The 9571-nt window shown below is 36.5% G+C and overlaps 6 non-coding genes across 6 annotated transcripts; 4 read left to right on the top strand and 2 right to left on the bottom strand.

Annotated features, from left to right (window-relative positions):
- Nucleotides 1-935: 935 nt before the first annotated feature.
- On the top strand, nt 936-1007 carry Trnad-guc. Its single transcript has one exon. It is a non-coding gene; the product is annotated as a tRNA-Asp (tRNA).
- Nucleotides 1008-1371: 364 nt separating this feature from the next.
- On the top strand, nt 1372-1443 carry Trnad-guc. The gene has a single exon. It is a non-coding gene; the product is annotated as a tRNA-Asp (tRNA).
- A 652-nt stretch (nt 1444-2095) lies between these two features.
- Nucleotides 2096-2167, top strand: Trnad-guc. The gene has a single exon. It is a non-coding gene; the product is annotated as a tRNA-Asp (tRNA).
- Nucleotides 2168-4876: 2709 nt separating this feature from the next.
- Nucleotides 4877-4948, top strand: Trnad-guc. The gene has a single exon. It is a non-coding gene; the product is annotated as a tRNA-Asp (tRNA).
- Nucleotides 4949-5164: 216 nt separating this feature from the next.
- On the bottom strand, nt 5165-5236 carry Trnad-guc. Its single transcript has one exon. It is a non-coding gene; the product is annotated as a tRNA-Asp (tRNA).
- Nucleotides 5237-8810: 3574 nt separating this feature from the next.
- On the bottom strand, nt 8811-8882 carry Trnad-guc. Its single transcript has one exon. It is a non-coding gene; the product is annotated as a tRNA-Asp (tRNA).
- Nucleotides 8883-9571: the final 689 nt, after the last annotated feature.

Raw genomic sequence — 9571 nt, 5'->3', positions numbered from 1 at the left:
GCCACTTATTTCTAGTGCCGGGGACGTTGCGCTTGAAGAACTGGTTCTGGAACAGGTCCCCACACTTCCGGCAACTCGGAATGCTGGTAGATTTTAAATGGTTCTTTCCCCAACCGTAGTAAAGTGTTCTAAACACTCACTGATTCTCTTCTCTGTTATGGTGATAAACATGTGTAAATTTTCAGTGGTCTCATCATACGCAAATACTCAGGCGTCTACTGAATCCTTAACATCACAGCCAGGCAAGTACTATAGTTGATTTTAGAAAGAATATCATAAAGTTAGTGGAAACGAATAGCAACAGTCTCGAAATCTTCTTGAATTTTATTTTCAGGCTTGGAGCCAAAATCGAGGATGACCTCGAAACTTGTCTCACATTTCAGTAAAGTATAGTGGGGTTTTCTGCCATTAGAGGAAGTGAATATAGATGACTTATTGACAAAATAGGAATTTAATGAAACTAGAAGTTAAATTATTTCTGACTAAACCAAAAAGCTTGTTATGAACATTATTACTACTATTCATTACCTTATTGAAAATGCAGATCCTGCAAAAATAGGGATACTAACCACGGGGGACAGGAAAGTGCGTTGAACCCTCATTGTGACTTAAATTCTGTATTGATAATGGACGTTTCGTAATAATGGATATGTAACAACCTTTTTACTGATTACTTATGTGATCAGATACATTTTTTATTCTTACTTCTAAGATTACAGCTACTGGTACCAGATCTACAGATATTCTGCAACGTCCATATCAGTTTGTGTCAATATAAACTTTTATAAGATGGCTTCTGAGAACACATATGTATTACAGATGGAAATAAAAGTTGGACTACCCAATACAATTTATGAAGAACTATATAAATTATCTAATTAAAAATGTATTTCACAGCGTTGGGATTTAGAAACTGCTCTCATTTCGAAAACATTTCCTCGGTAGTATAGTGGTTAGTATCCCCGCCTGTCACGCGGGAGACCGGGGTTCGATTCCCCGCCGGGGAGGCACTGTTTTTTTCACCCCAATCATGTAATCTAACTGTATAGCCAGAACTTAAATTGCTGAAATGGGAAACGTGTATCATAGATGGAAATTATGTAATAGATTTATATGCATGAACCTACACATATTAACACATGGGTGGTATCTATGCACGTACACCTACCGACTTATTTGATACAGTTGTACAAAAAGTCTAATTTGGTAGACAGATTAGATTGCATTCGAAAACATTTTTCATAGTAGAGCTCATTTGTGTGTCTGTGCATGGTTAATTCGATTTATGTAGCCAACCCCTGCCTACAACCAAAGAAAAATGGAATTTCATTACATTTGGGTTTCGAAAACACTTGAAATTTAGAAACCAATTCCTCGGTAGTATAGTGGTTAGTATCCCCGCCTGTCACGCGGGAGACCGGGGTTCGATTCCCCGCCGGGGAGGAATTGTTTTCTTTTTTTCCAATTTTGTAAATTAGTTATGTAATAATAACCATAGATTAATGAGCCTGAATTGAAACTTTATGACATTTATAGAGCTAACTACTGATCACATCCAGAAGAAAGGTAATTTCATTACATTTGGGTTTCGAAAACCTGTCTTGAATAGAAACCATTTCCTCGGTAGTATAGTGGTGAGTATCCCCGCCTGTCACGCGGGAGACCGGGGTTCGATTCCCCGTCGGGGAGGCCTCTGTTTACCCCAGTTTTGTAAGTGTATAATTGACATGAATTAACAAGCCTGAATGGAAATTTGAGTCACTGATGGATATCAATTAGTATTTCACAATGAAAAAAATACACTTGCATACAGCTAAATGTATAGCTACATAATATATAGGCACACACACACATACATGCAAATTTATATAGTAGTGATACAAGGTTTTCGAATTTCATCCCTAAATAGCTCCTTTTTTATATTTGTGGTTCATTACAAAATAAACATATTAATTGGCTGTCTGATGTTTGATTTACATCTTAATAGATCCCCAAATTATGCAGTCAGCCCACTTTAGTGTGTGTGTGATTTGTGAGAGGATTCAATTTTTTTTATTACATTTGGGTTTCAAAAACTTTTTTAATAGATACCAATTCCTCGGTAGTATAGTGGTTAGTATCCCCGCCTGTCACGCGGGAGACCGGGGTTCGATTCCCCGCCGGGGAGACACTGATTTTACACCAATTTTGTCATTAAATTATGTGATAACACTCAGAACTTGAATGGAGTGGAACTTGAATAGAAACTCTGAATTATAAACGGATATCAGGATACAAACTGCACAGATAAAGAAGCATACATAGAGTGCATGCACAACCAAAACTTATTCACACACATACGCGTGTGTGTGTGTGTGTGTGTGTGTGTGTGTGTGTGTGTGTGTGTGTGTGTGTTTGAGAAATAACTGTCTGGTGCTTCAAAGTAGGGGATTCCAACATTATGCAAACAGCCAAACAGCATTCTAGTTTTAGCATCATAACAGTTATTGTAACACCATCTCAATGTGAATTTGCATGTGTGTTTATGACTAATGGGATTTGGGCAGTTAACCGCAGTCTAGCTGTATCGCTGACGGTGAAGCAAAGGAAACTGTAGTTTGGTTTTAAAGGCTTCCCTGGGGATATGATAAAAGTAGCAAACGCCAGATTACATAATTGGGAAAAAAAGAGATGAGAAACTGGCTGTCTAATTCAAGGAAATTATCAGGTACCGTGGGAATGAAACTTAAGGAAAAGTATTAGAGAGGATGTTGAAAGCCACAAAGACGATGAAAACACCTAAATATTTACATTCCTTACTCTAAAATATAGAACCATTTAAGAAGGGTGGGAGGGGGGGTGCGCTTACCTGCCTCTATTTCTTGATAGGACCCTTATGGATCAAGAGGCGCTGCTCCTTTGGGAAAAAGTTGAAAGCCGGAGAGCATCAGGGGGAAACTTCAGCCAACCCGTAACTTGGATCTAAATATAAGAATAAACGTGGCAATTGATATGTCACAACAATGACCAGTGAAGTATATTGTTATTGTTTGGGAGGCACTGTTTCTCATCCTAATTTCATAACACATATTAAAGAACGAGAAGGGAAGATATGAATTACAGATGGAAATCAGATAACAGATTATATTTGTGTAAGGGGATGGATCCCTGGACGGGCCGTAGGAGTATGTGAGAATATCACATATTCAGAAACAATTCGGACACCTTTTAAGGAGAGCGGGAACCGGTGTTCTAGCATCTCCTGCCCGTCACCTAATCAGAGCCAAGGTCCACTGAAAACGGTGTCCGAAGTGTCTCTGAATATTAACGTAATTCATCTTGTTTCAACCAAATGAATAATAAGAGTTCGGTATTAACGGAGAGATAGAAACAAGTAAGTGGTAGCGTAAATGGCTTGCACGATTGTGGCCAAAGTTACTTCCTTCTAACCAGACCCAAGGAAATGCCAACGAAGTCTCATTAATCAAGAATAAAATAAAATGATAATAATTATATAAATAAATACATACAATATCGAAAGTACGACAGAGCAAGACAGAAATCTATTAGTAACTGAAGGGGACACTGCTTATAACCGATCCATCTTAGTGCCAAGAAGCCATCTACCATCAGGAAATAATAAATTTCAAGAATGCGGTTAATCTAAAAAAAAAACAAAAAACAGTCACCGTTACCCCCAAAGATAATTCGTAATTAGCCAGAAAATCTTCAACCAGAAATTCGTAATAAACACAGATTTCACCCAAAAATCACCCGTTTCATTATATATAGTATAAGATAATCATAAAGTCATCTATTAGTTCGGTATTAAGTAACTGAAGTAACAACCGAGATGAATAATGAAAACGACTCCAGCACTGAAATCACTCAGCAAAGGGCGATTTGCTATCACAACAAAATGTCATGTCAGGTTATTGTGCTTATTTAAGTAGGAAAATGAAGCATATCACCTCATTTCATTTTTGTTAAAATCGGCTATTTAGTCATTGTAATAGTATAACATATTTCTTCAAGCATTCAAAATCTATAAAACGTGATGAAATGAAAGTAAAAACCAGTTCGTACAGTAATTATCAGTTATACAAAACAATAAAAATAATGATAAACCTCCATGAAAAAAAAAAAATCTTAAATAAATCTTAATAAAACACAGATTCACAAATGAACCAAACCTTTAAGAAATACTAGATCTCCACAGCTTCGTAGATCTTTCGTTTTAAAAAATGAAAACCAGAAACCGAAATAACAAATTTCTGAGGGAAAGCCCGACCGTCAATCAGTAAGCCAAGGGTAATCACAACTGCCACAAGCTGACTCGACCTTTTGAGCGAACGAGGTCGTTTCTTGAGACCCGTTACTCCTGAAAGAGCCGACTACTCTTTAAAGCGTTCCAAGACTTTTATTTAAACATTAGTTGCTTCTCTTTAGTACGTTTAAATATGAAATCTTCAATAAAAAACACATGCCATTTCTATAAAGCTAAAATAAACGTTATTTATAAACAGCCATTTACACATGAAATCAAACACAGTTAGGTTGGCAAACCAATCAGGCTTCGGCGGCAATCAGATCGTTGCTTTCAGTCGCCAGCTTTTATGAATAGATTTTTAAGCGTCGCTTTCGATAGTAAATCCGGACTTGTTACATCGGAAATCAGGCCATCCTCCAGTAACATCTGCAGCATCTCGTTCAAGGCATCCGGAGCTCCCGTCAGCGCCTCCTGCAGGTAGGTCCACTGCACATCGCTATCTACACCTCCAATATCTTTCATCATATACTGGCGCCCGGAATTGTTGATGAGGGGGTGGGGTAACGTAGTTTGACCATCCAAGAATGACATTTGGGTTTCGAAAATCACTCGGATTTTGAAACCAATTCCTCGGTAGTATAGTGGTTAGTATCCCCGCCTGTCACGCGGGAGACCGGGGTTCGATTCCCCGCCGGGGAGGAAATGTTTTCTTCATATTCCTCACCAACTCTCTCCTTCAAGTTTATTCTGAAATATTTGATAAGGGCCGATGCACACATGCAATTAGTAGATTGTTTCCAATAACATTTTTTCTTAGTTATTGGAAATAATCTTCTATGTGATTTTCATCCATAATTCACAATGTATTTACTTTCCCTTTTTGTGCAAGTTTTGGCTGTTACAAAAAAAGATTTCCTCCCCGGCGGGGAATCGAACCCCGGTCTCCCGCGTGACAGGCGGGGATACTAACCACTATACTACCGAGGAATTGGTTTCTAAGTGCCACAAATTTTTGAAGGCCAAATATAATGAAACCCTTATTTTGGGATGACCTCATAATTTATGCACACATACAAGCACATACACACATAAAGAATAATAATAGAGCTTCTTTGGAAATAAGAAAAATGCATAATTTGAGGATCCCTTATTGTTATATAATTATCGAACATCAGAAACTCAAATCTCAAAAACCTTGTATCACCAACGCATGTATATATATATATATATATATATATATATGTGTGTGTGTGTGTGTGTGTGTGTGCGCGTGTGCGTGTGTGTTTATATATATGTGTGTGTATGTGAATGTTCTTAATTTGCTATTCGATCTCCGTTCTCGTTCTTTAATGTGTGGCTATTATAAAATTTGGAAAAAAGTGCCGCCCTGGCAAGAAATCGGACCTGGTCTCCTATATGATGAACATGAACACCAGTTACTGCAATAAATTTCATATAGTGGAATTATTTTCCCAGATGATTTCAGGAATAATGCACCTATATACATGCTTTTCATAATTTGGTGATCTCCTATGCAGCAAGAATTCAAAACTATCCATTTACTAAGTCATGCATTACGCTCCTGTTGAGCTATCAGACAGGGATAGGCCATTCACTATTACAGAAACTCGAAGGGCTCACCATATCTCATGCATTATTATACTGTAAAAGTAAGATAATGAACGTTAATGCATTAGTAAAGTTATCATTTCGACATTTCTTCCCTTTCTCTACCTTTTTTTCATTTATTTAGCGATGAATTATTGTTCTTTGCTACCCACCTCTCTCTCGACAATAAATCGCTACTGACTGGGATTTTTTAAAATGAAGTTAAACAAATCCCCTTCTCAAATGAATCGATGCCCGAAATATATTATGCGCTTCTTTTTAGCTCTCCAGTACTCGTAATCAAATTAATTAATAAAAGGAAAGATATTTTTTTCTCTCTCTCTTTCCACAACGGAAGGATATATGACCTTTTTGTCCTCATAGTTCATCAATTGCTTAATTATTATTTCCGTTAACGTTATTCCGTTATTTCCTGAAAACATTGGGTGGTTGGTAAAGTAAGACATTTAACTCTTTTCCCCTAAGATATAAGGATCTTTCTTTCTTAAGTATAATCAGTAGACGTTTATATAAAGGGTTATGTGATTTCTCTCTGCTTCTCTCTCCTCCCGGTAATTGAAATCTAATTGGAAATGAAGAATGTGGCTTTCGTTATTTCCAAAACTTACTAATGCACATCATAAAAGTAGAACTTGGCATGACACAGGTAAACGTGACATCATCATTAGCGATGTTGACCAATCGGCGTGTTCATGTAAATCACAGGATGTCACGATCAGGGTCACTGCCCTTACCGCGAATGATACGAATGCGACGTTCGAGCCATGACTTCGGCGTTAATTGGAGTTTGAAATCAATGATTCCCTGTATACCATGGTGTAAAAAAATATACAAACTTATAATACAAATAATAGATTTGTTAAATTTAACAGAAGTAGACGTTATTATGATTAAATAAATAAGTTACAGACATCTTAATCCAAAGTTTAGGCTCCATCACCACATACGGATGGTTTTCGGTAATGGCGGTAACTATGGTCACGATAATGTAGTATGCTTCAGTTGCCATTGCCGTGAGACTATTTGCCACGTTTGTCTTTATAGTTATCTGTCAGGGACCTATATTGATATTAAAGGTTGACATGGACTAGTTCCTGTCCCTTCCTTTGATGACCTTTCTGTGTTTTATAGTAAGGAATTCGTGATCAAGTATTGTGACTGTTTTCGTGGCTTCTAATATCCTTACTGAAACTTTTCCTTTGTCTTCGTTTCCATGGTACCTGGAAATTTCCCCGAATCAGTGAGACAGCTCTTAATTTCTTTGAAGTATTCAGAAGCCTAAAAAAAAAATAATAATAATAACAATAATAATAAAAAAATAAAAATAAAATAAAAGAATTATAATAATTCTTGTTAGTTTCACCAACAACCATTCCAGCTGGACAGTAGTTAAGTGCGCAAAACCCATAAATGGCAAACACTCAGACATGCATAGAGTGAATTAGGGTCATGAAACTAAACTTACTCTTAAGTAAAGCAAAAAAAAATCAAACATCAAACAGTTATTTCTCAAAAAAAAAAAAAAAAAAATCGACAACAAATGCATATACTTCTGTGTAATACCTGCTATAGTCTATTTTTTTTGTTTATTCCCTTAACCGATTTCCGCCTTTATTTCAGTGTAATATAAAATTGTATAACGTCATGTAAAGGATACTTATGTAAAGGGAGAGGAATTACTGATTTTATGCGCAGACTCGAATGGTTCTGAGAGATCGCATGGGCAACCGCTTGACTTCATTCCAGTCCTCCTTTATCTTGCCTGGGGAACGGCTGGATTGCAAGCGCTCGTCATATTTAGCAGAAACTCCCCGAAACTTATATATTTAACTTTATTGGCGTAACGTAATTATGATGAATATTTCCTCTTTCTCTGACTTATCATAAGGTAAGTTGACTTCCCTCGTTCGTTATTGTCAACTTTTTTCATGATTAGTCTATCCTCTAAGTTGCATCGGTTCCCCAGCGTGTTTGTGAGTAGCATAATGTAAATATACCATAAGTAATGAGTGCAAAGGTAGATGAATATTTTAGATGAGATATTTTCGATGTTAGTTTACAGATGATGTTCCCACACTTTAAAAAGTAATATGCTAATCAAAGTGACAAGGCCTAATCATATTGAAGAGGTAGAGGAACAATAATGTTTGGTATGTTCGGTATATATATATGTAAATATATTAAGATTTTCACCTTATAGTAACATGTAACATTTATTCACTTATACGTATAATTATTATTTATGTGCATTAACACCAATATTATTATTATGGCTATGGTGGTGATCATGATAATCATCTTCATCCTCATCATCATCACTTCTTCTTTTTACTGCATTTAGTATGTTAACCCCGAGATATCAAGTTTCCATCTATAATTCATAATTTACACTAACGCTTATTAAGTTATCACTTGTTAGATAATACGCTGACAAAATTGGGTTAAAATTCATTGTCTCCCGCGTGACAGGCGGGCATATAAACCACCATACTACTGAGGAATTGGTTTCTAAGATTACAGGTGTTTGAAACCACAGCGTAATGAATGTGCGATTTCTAGATGCTCACATAAAATATACATAGTTGCACACAAACAAGCAGTACCACAATAACTGTTACTTTTGAAATTTAATTTGCCAGATTAGTCTGTGGGACTGTGGGATTCACCTATGAAGCAGTTCTTAATACATCAGACAGTTATTCTTCTAAAACCTTGCCATCGTATTTACAAATTACATGTAGGCTTCTATTTGTGTGGATGAGTGCTTATGTACTATGAATGTGTATGTTTGATCATGTATGTATATGTATATAATTTTCATCGTAGGTAATTTGTTACTTTATTTTCGTCTGTAAATCACGGTTTCCTTACAAGCTCTCGGAGTTATGACTATTACATAACTCAAAGACAACGCTTAGAGGAAAATTCAATCCTCCCCGGCGGGGAATCGAACCCCGGTCTCCCGCGTGACAGGCGGGGATACTAACCACTATACTACCGAGGAATTGGTTTCTATTGAAATCATAAATTCGAAATTCCATTGCTATAAAAAAAAAAAAAAAAAATACCCCGTTTCACACTACAAAGCCTGCTCAACATCTATGAGGTAAGAGAGTAGAGTTTTCTTCATCATTGTGGCATTAGTATTGAGCATTATGTAGGAAAAGGGATGCATGCAAAATACTTATTACAATGCATAACATGGTGTTGGTTTAAGGTTATTGTCAAGTGTTCAAATTATAACTGAAAAGATCTATTATGCAGGTCCCATCTTCATGTACATAATTCGTAATTCGTTTTCGAAAATAATGGCGTCATACTATTATGTGCGTGCATACACAACTGTGTATTATTTAAAACTTCATTCAGAAATAGAATTACATTACATTTGGGTTTCGAAAACCTGTCTAAGTTAGAAACCAATTCCTCGGTAGTATAGTGGTTAGTATCCCCGCCTGTCACGCGGGGTTCGATTCCCCGCCGGGGAGGAATTCTTTTCAACCCTAATCTTGTAATCTTGTAATCTTTAATTTGTCAGCATAGCCAGATTTGAAGTAGTTAGTATGTGAAAGATATAATATAGATGGAAATTACATTATAGATTACATACGTCATATGTACATAAGCCTATAGACAGATAGATTCTATGTCTGCACACGCCCAAATCTACCTCCCTAAACAAATACACATATA

Source organism: Penaeus chinensis, chromosome 38 (genome assembly GCF_019202785.1).
Source record: "Penaeus chinensis breed Huanghai No. 1 chromosome 38, ASM1920278v2, whole genome shotgun sequence".
In the NCBI taxonomy this organism is placed as follows: Eukaryota; Metazoa; Arthropoda; class Malacostraca; order Decapoda; family Penaeidae; genus Penaeus; species Penaeus chinensis.
Note: the sequence above shows the minus strand (reverse complement) of the source record. Positions and strands in the feature narration are given on the sequence as shown.